Source organism: Schistocerca serialis, chromosome 4 (genome assembly GCF_023864345.2).
Source record: "Schistocerca serialis cubense isolate TAMUIC-IGC-003099 chromosome 4, iqSchSeri2.2, whole genome shotgun sequence".
Taxonomy (NCBI): Eukaryota; Metazoa; Arthropoda; class Insecta; order Orthoptera; family Acrididae; genus Schistocerca; species Schistocerca serialis.
Window position 1 is genome coordinate 845,856,171 of NC_064641.1, and position 17,838 is coordinate 845,874,008.

Here is a 17,838-nt window from a genome sequence, read left to right on the forward strand (position 1 = left end):
AGCGCTACCAGGTGTCAGGGATTTCCTTAAGTTTGCTCGACTTGAGGAGTGTCTCAGTAGTAATGAATAAATGTATTAAGACTTCATAAATGTTGCGATATTTTTTCAAGTATCTCAGTGTTCATGTCGTCATATCTCTTGAACTACGTATCGCACAATGATATATTTGTGTAGGTACGATCAGTGACTTTTGTGGATACTGTCTACAAAATGTGGCGCGAAGAGAGTAAGTAGCAAAGAAGTAATAAATTTAAAAGTCATGCAAATGCGGCAGTTTTTCACGCATCTCATTGTGTAACTCTTCGTATCTCCTGAAATACAGTACGTAGGTTGTTGTTACCCGACAACACTACGGGATATATATACCAAGTTTGCTTGAAATCGGTCCAGTGTTTTAGGAGGAGATGTGGAACACACACATATCCATTTTTATAATATTTACTATTCGAACGGTATCTGAAGTAAGTGATCGTTCAACACGAAAGTTGGTCTACTTTGCTGATTTTCATTCGCTTATGTCATACGGTATTTTATTTTGGGGTAACTCTTCTCAGCCTCAAAGGATATTTTTGGCTCAGAAACGGGCAGTTCGGGCAATAAGTGGTGTAAGCTCGCGAACGACAGTAAAGAATATATATATATATATATATTCTTTATTGTAGTTTCTTGTTAACACTATCTGCTTATTCGCAAGAACTAGCAGCTATCACTCAGTTAATACTAGACAGAAATCCAATCTGCATTTGGATCACACTTTCTTAACTCTTGTGCGGAAAGGTGTGCAGTATACTGCTGCATCCATTTTCAATAAGCTGCCACAAGAATTCAAAAATCTTAGCAGTAATCGACGCGCTTCCAAAGGTAAACTGAAGAGTTTCTTCATGGGTCACTTCTTCCATTCTGTGGAGGAGTTCCTTGAAAAATTAATATTGTTGATTGTGTTTATTTAAACTTATGGCTTGACTTTTTTAGGTTCATAAACATTTTATTTTATCTGTCATTTTTTAAATGTTGTAAATTCATGTACTGAAACGGTCCATGACCATGGAGATTTGCCCCTCAATTTGGTCGTACGGAACTAGTGTAAATACATGTAAATGTAAATCTACATCTACATCGATACTCTGCAAATCACATTGAAGTGCCTGGTAGAGGGTTCATCGAACCACCCTCACAATTCTCTATATTCCAATACCGTATAACGCGTGGAAAGAACGAACACCTATATCTTTCCGTACGAGCTCTGATTTCCCTTACTTTATCGTGGTTATCGTTTCTCGGTATGTAGGTCGGTGTCAACAACATATTTTCGCATTCGGAGTAGAAATTTGGTGATTGGAATTTCGTGAGAAGATTCCGTCGCAACAAAAAATGCCTTCCTTTTAATGATGTCCAGCCCAAATCCTGTTTCACTTCTGTGACACTCCCTCCCATATTTCGTGATAATACAAAACGTGCTGCCCTTCTTTGAACTTTTTCGATGTACTCCGTCAGTCCTATCTGATAAGGATCCCACACCGCACAGCAATATTCTAAAAGCGGACGGACAAGCATAGTGTAGGCAGTCTCCTTAGTAGACCTGTTACATTTTCTAAGTGTCCTGCCAATAAAACGCAGTCTTTGGTTAGCCTTCCCCACAACATTTTCTGTGTTCAAAAATGGCTCTGAGCACTATACGACTTAACTTCTGAGGTCATCAGTCGCCTAGAACTTAGAACTAATTAAACCTAACGAAACTAAGGACATCACACACATCCATGCCCGAAGCAGGATTCGAACCTGCGACCGTAGCGGTCGCTCGGCTCCAGACTGCAGCGCCTAGAACCGCACGGCCACTCCGGCCAGCTATTTTTCTGCGTTCCTTCCAATTTAAGTTGTTCTTAATTGTAATACCTAGGTATTTAGTTGAATTCAAGGCCTTTGGATTAGACTGATTTATCATTTAACCGAAGTTTAACGAATTCCTTTTATCACTCATGTGGATGACCACACACTTTTCGTTATTTAGGGTCAACTGACAATTTTCACACCATTCAGATATCTTTTCTAAATAGTTTTGCAATTTGTTTAGATCTTTTGATGACTTTATTAGTCGACAAACGACAGCGTCATCTGCAAACAACCTAAGACGGCTGCTCAGATTGTCTCCCACATCGTTTATATAGATACGGAACAGCAAAGGGCCTATAAGACTGCCTTGGGGAACGCCAGAAATCACTTCTGTTTTATTCGATGACTTTCCGTCAATTACTACGAACTGTGACCTCTCTGACAGGAAATCACAAATCCAGTCACATAACTAAGACGATATTCGATGAGCACGCAATTTCACTACGAGCCACTTGTGTGGTACAGTGTCAAAAAGCCTTCCGGAAATCCAGAAATACGGAATCGATCTAAAATGCGTTGTCAGTAGCACTCAACACTTCATGTGAATAAAGAGCTAGTTTTGCTTCACAGGAACGATGTTTCCTAAACTCATGTTGACTGCGTGTCAATAGACAGTTTTTTTTCGAGGTAATTCATAATGTTTGAGCACAATTATGTTCCAAAATCCTGCTGCGTATCGACGTTAACGATATGGGCCTGTAATTTAGTGGATTACTCGTATTACCTGTCTTGAATATTGGTGTGACCTGTGCAACTTTCCAGTCTTTGGGTACGGAACTTTCGTCGAGCGAACGGCTGTACATGATTGTTAAGTATGGAGCTAATGCACCAGCATACTCCGAAAGGAACCTAATTGGTATACAGTCTGGACCAGAAGACATGCTTTTATTACGTGATTTAAGTTGCTTCACTACCCCGAGGATATTCACTTGGCAGCTGTTCTCGATTGGAATTCCGGAATATTTACTTAGTCTTCTTTTGTGAAGGCATTTCGGAAGGTTGTGTTTAGTAACTCTACTTTGGCAGCACTGTCTTCGATAGTGTCTCCACTGCTATCGCGCAGAGAAGGCATTGATTGTTTGTTGCCGCTAACATACGTCTCATACGGCTCTTTGGATTTTCTGCCAGGTTTCGAGACAAAGTTTCCCCTTGGAAACTGTTATAAGAATTGAAGTCCATGATAAATTCTCTCAGTTGCTGCCGATACTATTTCTTTGAAATCAAGCCACACCTGGTCTACATTTATATTATTAATTTGGAATGAGTGGAGATTGTCTCTCAGGAAGGCATCAATTGAATTTTTATCTGCCTTTTTGAATAGTTATATTTTTCGCTTATTTTTGGAGGATTTGAGGAATACAATATTCAATCTCGCTACGACAACCCCGTGTTCACTAATCCCTGTATCGGTTTTGATGCTCATTATTAACTCAGGATTCTTTGTTGCTAAGAGGTCAAGTGTGTTTTCACAACCGTTTACCACTAGCGTGGGCTCATGAAGTAAACTGCTCGAAATAATTTTCAGATAAAGCGTTTAGCACAATTTCGGATGATATTTTATGCGTACCTCCGAAATTAAACATGTATTTTCGCCAATTAAAGTCACCACCAACTACTATCGTATGGGTCGGGTACGTGTTTGAAATCAAACTCAAGCTTTCTTTGAAAATAAAATAAAATAAAATAAAAATATGTTTCGGTATGTCCTCGGAGTCTTTCGTGGTGGCGTGCTTCAATAATATCTTCTGGGTGTACAGGATGACGATGGCGGAAACAGCAATCGAAAGCTCGAGTGTTTTGTTCGAAATCACGCGGCTTGTAAAGCAAAAAGATTTTATTGAAATATTTATGGATTATAAAAGTCTGAATGCCACGCGCTCTCATAAACAGGAAAACTACACCCTTAAGACGCTCTTAAAGGTTAGCTGACATCTTCAGATTCACTTGTTTGTTTAGGGACGCCTATTACTATAAAAACGGCTGAGAACCGTGGGCCACACGAGTACTTGATCTGGTCAACAATCAGCCCGCGGGCTGCTGTTTGATGACCACTGATCTATCCCACAGCAATGGTACAGAATCACTTATTACTTTCTGATGGGAGATGGGCCGCAATGCGCTCGCTACCGAGCTGGGAATTTTGTTAATAACCTCCAACACCAGGGCTACACCGAGGGTGTAGGCCATGGGCGCTGGCTTAGAGGGGGTGCGGTAACAGTTCGAGAAAAGAGACGAAGAGTGACGGTTTAAGAACTAACCGGAAGCGTTACGTGATTTCTCATACCCCACGAGAAGAAGCGATTCTCTCAGTCCGCGACTGTTGGCACTCTGTAATTTCGTCCAAGTAGCGTCATAAAGAAATTACTACCGTCGAGCGGACGTCTATTGCTAACGTGGTTTATGTGGCAGAAGTGCGCTTAGTTCACACAGCTGCCGCCTGTAGAGCTCTATCATGTTCAGCTATGGAGTTATTGATGCTACTTCGCTAGGTATCTGAAACGTGGGCGAGCGGGTGATGAACCAAGTACGCTATCTACCGGAGGCTTCCAATTTTTTCGATTTCTATCGACTGAGGATTGGAGTGAGACGTTATGGTGGAGTAAGCTAGTAAAAATGTGGAGGGAATATGTCGTTTGCTTATTCCACCAGCTAACACTTTTGCTCCTGCCAAATTTCCGTTGGTACGATCAGGTGTGTGTTTACAATGGAATTCACGAATATGCCTTTTGTGGCTGATCAGTAATATCAACGGAGGTGTTAGTCATAACGCCTATAGGCAGCTAAACCCTGTTTCTCTAAACTGAACCCTCGTGTAAACAAACTATGCCGTGCCACTGGTCACTGACTTCTTTACTCAAGCATACAGACCACTGGAAGCAGGCTTTAGTAACAAGGGGTGCACAAAAATGTGGGACCACTAAAAATACGACACTTTACTGTGCCTAATAGGGTATAGGAAAACCGTCGGTATTCAAAAAAGCTTCCAGTCGTCTCGAAATGGATAAATACAGGCCCTGTATTGTATTCAAGGGGATATTATATTAGTTCAAATGGCTCTGAGCACTATGGGACTTAACTACTGTGGTCATCAGTCCCCTAGAACTTAGAACTACTTAAACCTAACTAACCTAAGGACATCACACACATCCATGCCCGAGGCAGGTTCAAGTGGTTCAAATGGCTCTGAGCACTATGGGACTCAACTGCTGAGGTCATTAGTCCCCTAGAACTTAGAACTAGTTAAACCTAACTAACCTAAGGACATCACAAACATCCATGCCCGAGGCAGGATTCGAACCTGCGACCGTAGCGGTCTTAGGGTTCCAGACTGCAGCGCCTTTAACCGCACGGCCACTTCGGCCGGCCCGAGGCAGGATTCGAACCTGCGACCGTAGCAGTCGCGCGGTTCCGGACTGCGCGCCTAGATTTATACTAGTCTTCCTGCTGAATATTTGGCAGGTTGAGGTAATGACGGTGGAGGTGGATAGTGATTACGCACGCTTCTCTCCAAAATAGACCATAAAAGCTTAGTAATGGTGAGGTAGGTGACTGTAGTGGCCAGGGGAGATGCGAAAATTCATTCCTGTGCTCACATAACCAGTAATGCTCGATGTGAACTTTGTAACCAGGGACCCTGTCGTCTTGTAACATAGCATCGCCATTGGGGAACAAATACGTTACCATGGGAGGGACCTGGCCAGCCGAAACGGTCGCGCAATCCTTGACAGTAATGTTACCTTACAGAGATATAGCTGCCTAAATCATCATCGAACACCTGCCATGTTTCACTCTTGGGACATAAACTCGGTCAGAAATGATCCTCTTCCATTGTTTTATAGTCCAGGTTTTATGGGGTCGCCATCAGGTTTTCCTGTTAAAGGCGTTTACATCACTGACGAGTGACTTTGGAATACCAGCTCACATTGAAATTCCCTGCTTATGGAGCTCGTTTAGGGTTGTTTTGGTGCTGACACTGTCTCCGAGTGCGACACTCAGTTCTTTAGTGACTTCTTCAGCTGTTGTCTTATTTTTCCTCACAGTCCTCTTCAATCCGTGTTGTGACTTAGTGGACGATGTTTCTCTGCTTTCCCTGTATACGGTTGTAAGGTGGCTATAATTTCGCACCTTACAAGCACTCATGTACATACTTTGCCGTGATTTACAACTCGAGTTAGTTATCATTTGATAGGTTGTACATCGTATATTTGAATATTAATGAAGACTGACATTGTCACGTACACCTTGTAAATGGTTGTTGACGCTTATTGCATGAATGGTGATGGATTGTCATTATTATCAAAACGGCGTAACGGATGATTGCCTATACTAGTAGAGGTTGGAACGCCAGTGGAAATGAAAAGGCAGGCGCAACTGAAGCCCTGGGTGGAAAAGCCCGCGCATGTGTGTTGGCCCTGCTAAAAACAGGAAGTAGCCCAAGACAGATGGTCGGGCACCTGAGCGTTGAAGCACAATACAGTGGCGGATAGCCGGTATTGTAGCTAGGCCGGAATGATAACCGGAAACTCTGAAAATCTTGGGTGCAGCAGAGAGGAACAAGGAAGCGTTACCTCGGAAATCACGCAGGCTGGGTTATTTCCGAGGATTTTTGCTCTGAGAAGCGTGTCATTGTATGAATTCCTAATTAACGGGGATAGGTATTTCCTCACAAAATTTCCGCGCTGGACGACAAAAGACTAAAATACAGTTGGTCGGCGTTCGGAAGAATCTGTAGAGAGAGAATATTCCGTGGTTTTGAGAATATGATTCGCCTTCTGAAGTTACGTGGGAGGAGAGCCGAGATATTCTGGGAAGCCTGCGGCGGAGATAAGATGGTCTTCCGTTTAGAGCGCCCGTTTGACGGTCGCTTAGTATCAGCTTTTGTTGGTACAGAAGGACTAGTTTGAACGGTTAGTGACAGAGAACTTCCTCTGTCTATACTCACGTAGAGACGTTATCTGAATTCCGTCCTTGTGCTCGGAAGCTCGCGATTCTTGTCTGTAGAACACGGAGAGGAGAAGACAGTATTAGATACTAGTCAGACCGCCTTCTGCCGTCCTAGTGTTTGAAAGAGTTTTCATTTTGTGGCTGGAGTTCTTCCAGCGTCGCAGACGTGTACGAGAACCATCACTCCGACTCACCGGACGCAGTAGATACAGTGATATTGTTAATTGCTTTGGCTGATTAGGGCTATAAAGCTAAACAGCCATGATCACGTAAAATTTTATTTCCACTGAGGTTGCACACCACTGTAGATCATCTTTGAAAGAAGTGTCTTCTAGCGTTTGGTACATAGTTGATGTCAGTCATTTCGCTTTATTTATATTAGATCGCTTAGCCATAAAAAGAGGCAGATTTGGGCAATTGATTAATCATATTAGTTAGGAAATCCATTGGACATTGATATATAAACATTTGTAATATATAAAGGGGTTTTAATCCACAATAAATGTACAAGTAGAAACATCATTTATCATTTGTAATTACTAGTTCCTTTAATTATTCATTTATGTTTATGTTTATGTTGTAATTTATATATTAAAGAGTAAGAAGGAGGAGATAATATCAACGTTAAGAGATCCTAAAATCTACTTCAGGGGGTAGTCAGACAGGGCCAAATCTTCATTTTCGCGTTCAGTATTTTCCGTTGCGCACATTCATTTAGGACCCCCCTGGACGGTGTAAATCTTCGATATGGTGCCCTTGAAAAAGCAAAAACTTCAGGTACCTTGGTTACGGAAGCACCCACCACTCGAGAACCAACAATTTGCCCACATTCGAAATCAGTCGGTCCCACTGGTGGATGCCAAGGAGTTGACGGGTTCTATGACAGGGAGCATACATAGTGTTTGGTAAACTCCTGTTACTTAACTCGAATTCCAACAGCAAGTCCAGATCAATATCCAGCTAGGCCAAGCCTGTAAACCACAGTAGTAACACAGACTGAGTGACAAAGGTTAGACTAGACAGACCGAACTGAACTGACAGACAGACAAGACTAGACGGCCCCGCTATGGTGCTGGCTGCACTGGCTGAGGTGGCTATGTCTCAGAGACAGCCGCAGATTGGCGGTGCAGTCACGTGGTTGGTGCCAACTTCTAAACGTGGACTGGGATAGCATGTTATCGATAATGAACGATACCACGTTTCTCCCCTACAAATCTCTTTCCGCCTTTGTATAGTTGTGATGCCGGGAACGATGGCAGGGGTGGGGGTGGGGGCTGGGGGGCGGTTGGGGGGGAGAGGTCTGGACGTAGGTGCCACTTACAAGACAGGAGCTGGAACGTTAGCCAATCACAAGCTTCTGCTCATAACCTGATCTTCGTCTTGCGAATAGTTGGCTACATCGGCTGAAAAACCAGCCGCATCCACGCACAGGGATGGAACATAGTCTTCTATCGGCGGGGGCACAACTGTGGCTGGAGGGTCCACGGGAGCCCACTGGAAGTCAGCAGGGCGAATGCGGCCTGCTTCCCATGGCTGGGGTTGCTGGTGCTGAGCTGGCAGCGATGACGCTACGTCGAAGTCCACTCGCTCCACGTCCGGCGTCGGCAGTGTGGAACCCAAGGGAGGCGAAGTTGGCTGAGGCTGCGGGGTCCTCCGTGGCACGGATTTTGCAAATGGAAAACCTGTGGAAATATCAAGCAGCCTTTAAAGAGGAAACTGATTCTGATGGCGCTTTAGCAGCCTAGTGGGATCCTGTACGACGCACGAGGGCTATTCGGAAAGTGAGGAACGATCGGTCGTGAAATGGAAACCACTGAAAATCCGTTTTCAGCAGTGTCTCTAGTATGCCCATTGATCGCTTCAAGACGCTCTTTTCGGTTGTGAACGCACGGTGAGCGAGTAAAGGTGCCTAGAACAACGATGTCTCCCGCCAAGTAGGAGGGCCAGCTGAGAGGCTTCGCCTTAATGTTTACAGCCCGCCTGACACAACTGCCACGCACTTCCCCCTTCATGACAGTTCTCAGCCGCACTCCGCAGGGGCAGTGAAGACGCTCCTGCAGCTTTTTCGACACAGCTCTAATTGGCTCGTCATGAGTATCATCTCTGTTCACATGAAACGCTGAATACGAAGACAACACTTGGACGCAGGCTACGCGCTATATACCAGCGTAGAGAATTATCAGAAAGCACAGGCGGCTGCCTTCTATGACGATGGTGTTGGAAATTTGGTATAACGCTCCGACAAATGCCTAAGTCTGAGCCTATGTAGAAAAGTATCCGGAAGGTATAGCTAAATGTGCAAAGAAAACGGTTTTGATTTTCACTGTGGTTTCCATTTCGCGAGCGATCGTTTCTTACTTTCCGAACAACCCTCGTATAATGAGCAGCCCAGACTCTGGTCGTTACCCCCCATTCCCTCAGCCTGTGTCTGCCAAAAATTTTGAAAAAGATCAAATCATGCACATTAACTTAGAATGCTGTGGAGGATGCAGCAGTGTCCCGTGTCGGTGGCCATGCAAGAGCTCTACCAGTGATTATCCGCTGTGTGGCTGCGAACGATAGGATAAGAGAAAAAGCACTGAAGCTTGCTCCTTCACATGGGACGTGCGTAACTTATTCATCTGTTGTCTGAAATTTCTGACGAGACGTACCACTTAACCATAGGACTGAGGGTGGAACAGAGGAGTCACAACGCACTACATGCTGTTGGCGTCACAAAACTGCTGACATTCTGCCTATTTGAACTACGGTCCAGCGTTCGAAACCACCTTCGATGCAAAAGATTGACGTCAGAGTCTCTGACAGTGCTAGCTGTTGCCTTGGAAAGCATAAGTAGAATGAACGAAAAATTACTAAAGAAGCCAACGAGAAATGATAATTAATCGAAACCCTCAGCTTCCAACATGTGTTGTTGATATACCTCAATGGGGACAGCTGAAAATGTGTGCCCCGACCGGGACTCGAACCCGGGATCTCCTGCTTACATGGCAGACGCTCTATCCATTTTTTTAAAAATCTCATTTTGTTCGTTGACTTTGTTCGTGGTGGACGTCCGATGACACTCCTTGAGGTTGTTAGTTGACACGTTCACTCAGTTTTTATTACAGAGGGTAGCTAAACCCTCTGACCGAACATGCTGAGCTACTGTGCCGGCAGTCCATCTGAGGCACTGAGGGCACAGAAGACAGCGCGATTGGAGGGACTTATCCTTTTGCACGTTTCCCGTGAGACCCACTTTCCCAACTGTCCAGAACCTATATTCGTAATGTGAGGATTCCCGTAAGAGTTCGGTCAAAGTGTGCGCATTCACACATACGAAGGTCAATGGCCGAGTAGCCTTTAACTATATGAAGATAGTAACTGTTCCGAAAGAACAGATACCAATGATACCATGCAGCTTCTCTAGAAAGATATGATAATCAAAACCCTCAGCTGCCAACAGGTGTTGTTGATGTACCTCAATGGGGACAGTTGAAAATGTGTGCCCCGACCGGGACTCGAACCCGGGATCTCCTGCTTACGTGGCAGACGCTCTATCCATCTGAGCATTGAGGGTTTCGATTAATTATCATTTCTTTCTAGAGAAGCTGTATGGTCATCACTGATATCTGTTCTTTCGGAACAGGTACTATCGTCATAAAGCCAACGAGAGTTCCGGTAGGGACTTGTAAAATGAATCTGCAATTTTTGCCAAGAGGCGCTGGGCTTGTCCCAACCGAAAAATTTTTGTGGTGAAGAGGCCTAGTGTTCTGCATGGTGGACATGGTGATGTTAATTGTACTATTTGAGCGTCCTTGCAAACCTAGGTGCAATAGTGTTGGGCGAGCTGCTTAATGTGCACAATACCAGGTGGCCTCGGTGGAAAGGCGAAGACTTCCATCTGAAGCAAACACGCACAACCACATGGGTCTGATCAATGTCTGTATGATAGAAGATTTAACCGTGCTGCGTTATCTTTGACCAGAGGAAGCGGGCGTGGTGCGAGGTCCGGGGAGACAGCGGGGAGCGATTGACGGTTTCGGAGTCAGGAGGGCGGCTTAACGGCGTCAGAGAGTAACGACCGGGTCGGTCAGTGTCGTGGTCGCCGGAGCCCGTTCTGTGGATCCCGAGGGTCGTGTCTGCTGTGTAGGCCGAACGGGGGCGCGCTTCGGTGGCGGTTAGTGAAGACAATGTAAACGGATCAGGGTGGAACCGCCCTGCCATCAGGAAGACATTCGTCTTTAGTCTCCTTGGGATTATTCCATCAGACATCACCTTGGGGAGCAATTCCATTACACGCACGCAGGAGAACGCCGGAAGCTGAGTGTTTCTTTATCTCTGACGTGATCTTTCTGCATTATCCCGGGCGAGCAACTCTGAGAACTTTTCTCGCCGTTAATGCTTCGCGCTCACTGTGTAAGAATCCGTGACAATATCGTTGTGTACGTGTGTTTGCACTACGGTCATTCGACGTCGTTTCGATTTGTGATCGGAACCGTTAATTTCGTCTCACCAAGGATATGATAGTAAAAGTACTAACTGCTGAATAGCGATTACTGCTCAGCCTTCCTAGCTTGAAATGATATTAATGTGTAGATTTCTGACGTGTGTTTAATTTTAGTGTCCCTTTTTTTAAAGACCGCTGCTGTGCGGATTGCGTTTATTTCTGAGTGAATATTTTAAGGTGCGCTACCTTAATGCTAAAGGTCCTGAAGAAATTTTGCTAGTAGTTTATTTTTTTGGTAATAAGCTTCGTAAACAGGTCTGTATCCTTACGGTGCGTTGCGTGTTGTTGCACGAGTCGTATTTGATCAGGCTGCAGCCCCAAATTATTGCCACCAGCTGGCCGTCATTAGGTTGTTATGTAAGAAGTATTTATTGGGCACTTTTAATGTGTTTGAGTGAACCATTACAATGTGTTGCCTTGTCGGTTAACCAGCTGTTATGGCAGAATTCATGATTATAAGTTCAATTACGAATTAATTATCGTCTCTTCTCTCTAGGGTATTTCCCAGCGGGTGGAAGTTTACCAAGAGTGCTGAGCTTTCCCTTCTCTTAAATTAATGATCATTTGCATGATCTTGTTATTTGGGCGCATGTTGTGCCAATTTTTTATGGGAATTCACCAGTGTTTAACATCTGCATTCTACTTAATAAGGTTTGCTTTAAGTTTGAAAAAGTTTACTGTACGTTCCTGGTGTTTTAGGATAATTATTACAGTGCTTTGTCTGGTGCGTGAGAATGTAGCCCTAATCCTGTAACTGTGATCCTCCGTCGTGATTTATCACAGTAGTTCCCTTGTCGTAGAATTTCTTAGCGCACTTCATTTGGTCAGCGAAATAACTTCCGCACTTTCGGGGGTGGTTGCACCAGTGGGCTAATTGTGTGGCTCTTTAACACATTTAGGTGTGCACAAGCTTTAACTCTTTGTCCTGACCTGAAATTTAAAGAAAGTTGCCAGGGTGCTGGCTATGTTCACAGTTTAGTCACTTAAAAGAGAGGGGAAGCCTGTGTACTTGGGGTGCCCGTTTGTGATACGTCCCGAATTTTTTGGAGACGTCGGGTACGCTATCAGCCACCGGGTGGCTTGTTCATAAGTAGAGTTTGTCGTATGTGTGAATGCTTTCCCTCCAGTTAAGATGCCCCTTTACTAGTCATTTTCTCAAATCCAAGCACTGATGTTAAAGAATTTGTTTAGAGACATATTGATCTCTGAGCACTTTGTTCTAAAGCCAGCATTAATGCTTTCTAGTACCTTTCCTTAAAGCAAACAATGAAGTTTGATAATCTGCTCAGACAAGTATTAACCTCTTTAAATATAATTGTTTAAATCAAGAATTAAAGTTGGCATTTGTGTGAGTCTTTAATATTTGATACCAAACAGGGCTACTGTCTTTTATAATTGTTTCAAAGGAAATATCAATGTTTTCTATTAACTTCCCTGAATACAATAAATGCGGTTTAAAATTGGTTGGGTCACGAATGACGTTCAGTACTCTGTTCTCACAGTTGTGTATCAATATGGTTGGCAGAGCATGGTTGCCATTGCAGATGGGGGTCTATTAACGAACTGAGCACCATTTGCGACTTTAAGGATGATAGTAATATTCTGCTAGGAGAGTTATTATAGTGTTTTGTGTTTTGGTATTTTGTCAGAATCTATCTTTACAGCGTATTTTCAGGAGTACGCGCTCATACTATGTGGGCTCGAGCCGTACTGGGAGTGGGCTGTTTATCAGCAGGGGACTGGGTGTTGTGTGTCCATCATCATTTTCATCGTCACTGACATGCAAGTTGCCGAAGTGACGTCAACTAAAAAGACTTGCAATACGACGGCCAATAAATGCTATACGATGATTTCATCCGTGGGGTGTCCGAAGAAGGGGATGTCGCGGACCTCTCCCGCGGTTGAGCGGAGCGGCGGAAAGTCCGGTACAGGTGGGTGGCAGAGGTCTGAACTGGCCAGATGAGTGCTGCTTTTGATTACGGCATCACATCCCTTTCCGACTTAGAGAAAAAAATATAGGCCTCCTGGAAGACAGTAGTCCATCCCGCGCGCAGGTCTATCGTGTTCAACTTAGATTGCTTATTGGTTTAACCGTATTGAGGATTTGCCTTTGATAGAGTCTGATTCGAAAGTGAAGTGCAGTGCAAGTGAATTGCGGGCACAGTTGATGCAGTTACAGCTTAGGTTAGTTGCCTTACACTGGGTAGATAAGCCAGGAGTGAGTGGGGAGGAAATCCCTCTGAACTGACCGCCTGCTAAGCTGGGCGGTAACGTGCTCGCCTCCCATGCAAGCGGGTCCGGGTTCGATTCCGGGCTGGGTTGGAGATTTTCTCCGCTCAGGGACTTGTTGTTGCGTTATCATCATTCATACTCATCACCGGCGCGCAAGTCGCCCAGTGTGGCGTCGACTGAAATAAGACTTGCACTTGTCGGCCGAACTTCCCCGGCTAGGGGCCTCCCGCCAACGATGCCATCCGCTCATGTCATTTTTTCACTCTGGACTTAGAGAACATTAGCACATCTGCTAGAATCAGTAGTTCGGATAATGTGTCGTTCTACTTTGCTAAATTACCTATCCCTCTTTTGACTGTGTTTCAGGGAGTAGAGTTACTTGCTGTTGACAGTGAAATTTTTGCGGTGCACTGTAGACGTGAAAAGGCAGGTCAGAGTATTTGAGGTACCCCAGGGAGTTATTTCGCGACTTTTATATCGACTGTGTTGCGGATACTTAGCCGAGAGACCGAGCGGGGTGGCGCAGTGGTTAGACACTGGACTCGCATTCGGGAGGATGACGGTTCAATCCCGCGTCCGGCCATCCTGATTTAGGTTTTCCGTGATTTCCCTAACATCACTCCAGGCAAATGCCGGGATGGTTCCTCTGAAAGGGCACGGCCGACTTCCTTCCCAATCCTTCCCTAATCCGATGAGACCGATGTCCACGCTGTCTGGTCTCCTTCCCCAAACCAACCAACCAACTTAGCCGAGATGGTTAGCGTCATTCTGGAGAGCAGGGATGCTTTCAGGAGTCACAGGCCAGTTTAGACAGCGGGTGTCAGCTGAAGTAGAGGCGACTTAATGAATCAGTACTTCTTTCGTGTGCTGCGAGGTACGTAAGGCAGCAACTGCGTAGGACATGAATTTTGCCTGAATCTGAGGTGTTTTCTAACATGTTACAAGGGATAAAGCCGGAGGATCGTTCCCGCGTTTTGTTCTCAGAGAAGCCCCGCAGTTAAAGCGATTTAGATCAGTTGGTCAGCAGTATAGAAGGAGTCAAAAATGCTTATCAAAGGCGAGAACGCGAGGGGCGACCGCCGGACAGGTCCAAAGAGAGTGAGCGTCCAGTCAGAAACAGTGGTACCACAGAGGGAAGATGTTATTGCTGAGGGATGCCGTGTCATTTCACTCGCCAATGCCAGTCTCCTCGGAAGAAGAGGTTCAGACAGTTGACACCAGAGGAGGAAGGATGGGTGCCTAGCGTCCTCCTTGCCGTAAGCGTGCAGTAGAGTGAGCGAATAAGATACCCGTATTTTTAATTCAGGCTCAATATCCAACAAGGTTAGAGCCGTTGTTGCAACTACAGGTGGCGCCTCTATGTACTAATGCTTAATGTATATTCAAAGATCACATACAAATTTTATCACGTTTGTGTCATGGCATAATGTACGTAAATAAGCTAAATTTCGATATTTGCTATTCTTCCTGGTGCTGCAATTGTAATGGTCAGCTGGCCGAGGTGGCCGAGCGGTTCTAGGCGCTACAGTCTGGAACCGCGCGACTGCTACGGTCGCAGGTTCGAATCCTGCCTCGGGCATGGATGTGTGTGATGTCCTTAGTGTTGAGTGGTACTTGAGATAAGTAAATAAATTAGAGAAATCAAAGTGAAGTAGAAATTAGAAAATAAATGAAAAAACTTGGTTTAGTTTAGAGAGTTACATACTGGAAAACAGCGGGCAGAGCAGAAGAGACAATGACCGTGAAGTCAAGTTCAGAAGAAGCCATTGCGCTCCCCACATAAGCGGACGCTGGCGATTCAGCCGTCAGGGCATCGCCCGACCGGCTCACGTGTTTCTCAGTTGTCACATGTGAGCAAAGGCCCGCGTCTACATTCCAAGAGCCAACGACCGACGTTAAGAAGATTCTTCGAGAAGCTTTTTAACGTGACAGAAGAGGCAATGACCGTGAAGTCGTTCACCTCCAGTGAACTGAAGTGAATAAATACGCGAGACGCAGTTGGCCCGACAAGAAGAAGAGTAGCAGTAGTTTTCAGTCAGTTTCGGTGTTGAAGACCGTCATGCAAGAAGAGACTACATCATGCACAGACGCACCAAGTCCGTTGCTGTAATGGTATAGGAAGCAGCAGCCTCGGCGCCAGAAGACAGAAGTTAAAAGGTATTTGAAGTCTGATTTTTACGTACCCGGGTGACTCGTGAGGACGGCAAGGAGTCGGCCTCACATCAGCTGTCACCTGTGAACTAGGATGAAGATCTGACAGCCGAAGACTGGCAAGCGGGAGTCCGTTGTTCGAGTCCGGGACACTGGCCTTCCCCCGCCGCGCCGCTCCGCTGGCCGACGCACAACACACGCGGCAGCTTAGAGAAGAGAAACACTGGGACGCCACATCCAAGGTATCACCATCCGATGCACGACTTCGCTCTCAATAATTAAACGGGCCACCGCACGAGGAGCGTCTCCAGTCAACTGGGCGAGACGGCGACACGAGATACACACCGCCACGCGTAATCAGACGCCGCCGCTGCCGCAGCAGAAGGCTTCGCAAACGACACAGCTGCCACTCTCCCAGCCAGAACATCCAGTAAGCAAACAGTTGTACAAAACTTCCAATAAAAGTTATCTTATGTAAAAATGCTGTTTCATTCTACCTCATTCCCGAGCCAAGAAAGAACCCACCCTGCCCACATGTTGTTAAGAGAGAAAAATTAATTAATTTAGTATTTCACCCTGACATAATGCTTTAGAATCAAATACCCTTTGCAGTAATGCTCATCCTGACAATTGCCTAGCATCAAAAGAGCAAACCCAGTTACATTTAGGCCGGCCGAAGTAGCCGTGCGGTTAAAGGCGCTGCAGTCTGGAACCGCAAGACCGCTACGGTCGCAGGTTCGAATCCTGCCTCGGGCATGGATGTTTGTGATGTCCTTAGGTTAGTTAGGTTTAACTAGTTCTAAGTTCTAGGGGACTAATGACCTCAGCAGTTGAGTCCCATAGCGCTCAGAGCCCAGCCAGTTACATTTAGTGACATAACTGTTACATTAGGTTTAAGTAGTTCTAAGTTCTAGGGGACTGATGACCACAGCAGTTAAGTCCCATAGTGCTCAGACCCATTTGAACCATTTTTTTGCAATGGTCAGCAGTTAACTAGTCAAAGTTCCTAGTCTCCACAAAGTTCTGTTAACTACAAACACTTTTTCTAATTGGTCTCTGTGACTGTACGGGATGAAAAAACTAAGAGAGCACCTCAAATTTATCCAGAAGTTGTAAATGTATCGGGATATGGTTGTTTGCAAGTCATACCGATCAATATGGTGAATAATTTGACGTAACTAATTTCTTGTATTTATCGCTGAGGTATTGTTCTTCACACATTCAGTTCGTAGATTCGTTTATAAACTCTGCAAATATAGATTGCGCATACTTGACATCACTAGGACACCTTTCAGCATGGAACGAAGCCGCTGCTACAGCAGTTTCGCAACGTTCGCTATTAGCGAAAACTGTCTGTCTTTTTACACTGTCGTATGCATTGTGAAAGTCTGAAAAGCTTCAAGAGCAAGCTGTCTGATCGCTACAACAGCACAGCACAGGCTGATGTGCTTTAAGCCCAAAGGTAAACACACGAACTGTACAGTTACGTGTTTGCTCACATTTGATGCAGCAGAGCGGGCGTCTGTGAAAACTCTTATACCGATGGCGGGACAGTGGTTTGCGGCGCTGTTATCCTACAACTATTTAATCAAGTTTCACACAGGTTACTTCACTGAATCCCTCTTTGAAGGCTCTCCACAGCCACAAGAAACAGTATGTAGTTCAATTAAAAAAGTATGTTATAATTCGCAAGATATAAATGTTAACAGTTTCTTCTGTAAGTCAGAATATTAGCCCCATGGACAGCTACTCAGCTTAGACAAAATTGCACTTAGATGTATTCACTCGTTCGGGGTACATTTTCGATGGCTATCTTATCTGCGTCACCATATATGTATACCAAAGACAAAAGAAATTAATTATTTGGTACTACGAAATATCTGCGAGTTACGCAAATAATTTCACACTCACTGCTGGTCCTTATTTATGATGTGAAAGATTGAGTATAGCCGCTAGAAGTCCAACCATTAGACGTATAATTACAGTTCCGCTAACGTGGCTCGGTTAAACTGTCCGTAGAAAGGGCTTATCACAAAATCCCCTATTTTAGCAACGCATCCAGTACATTTATATTGGTGCCTAAATTTGCATCTGACTGTATGTCAACCATGATCAAAGTTTTGTCGCTTCAGGAC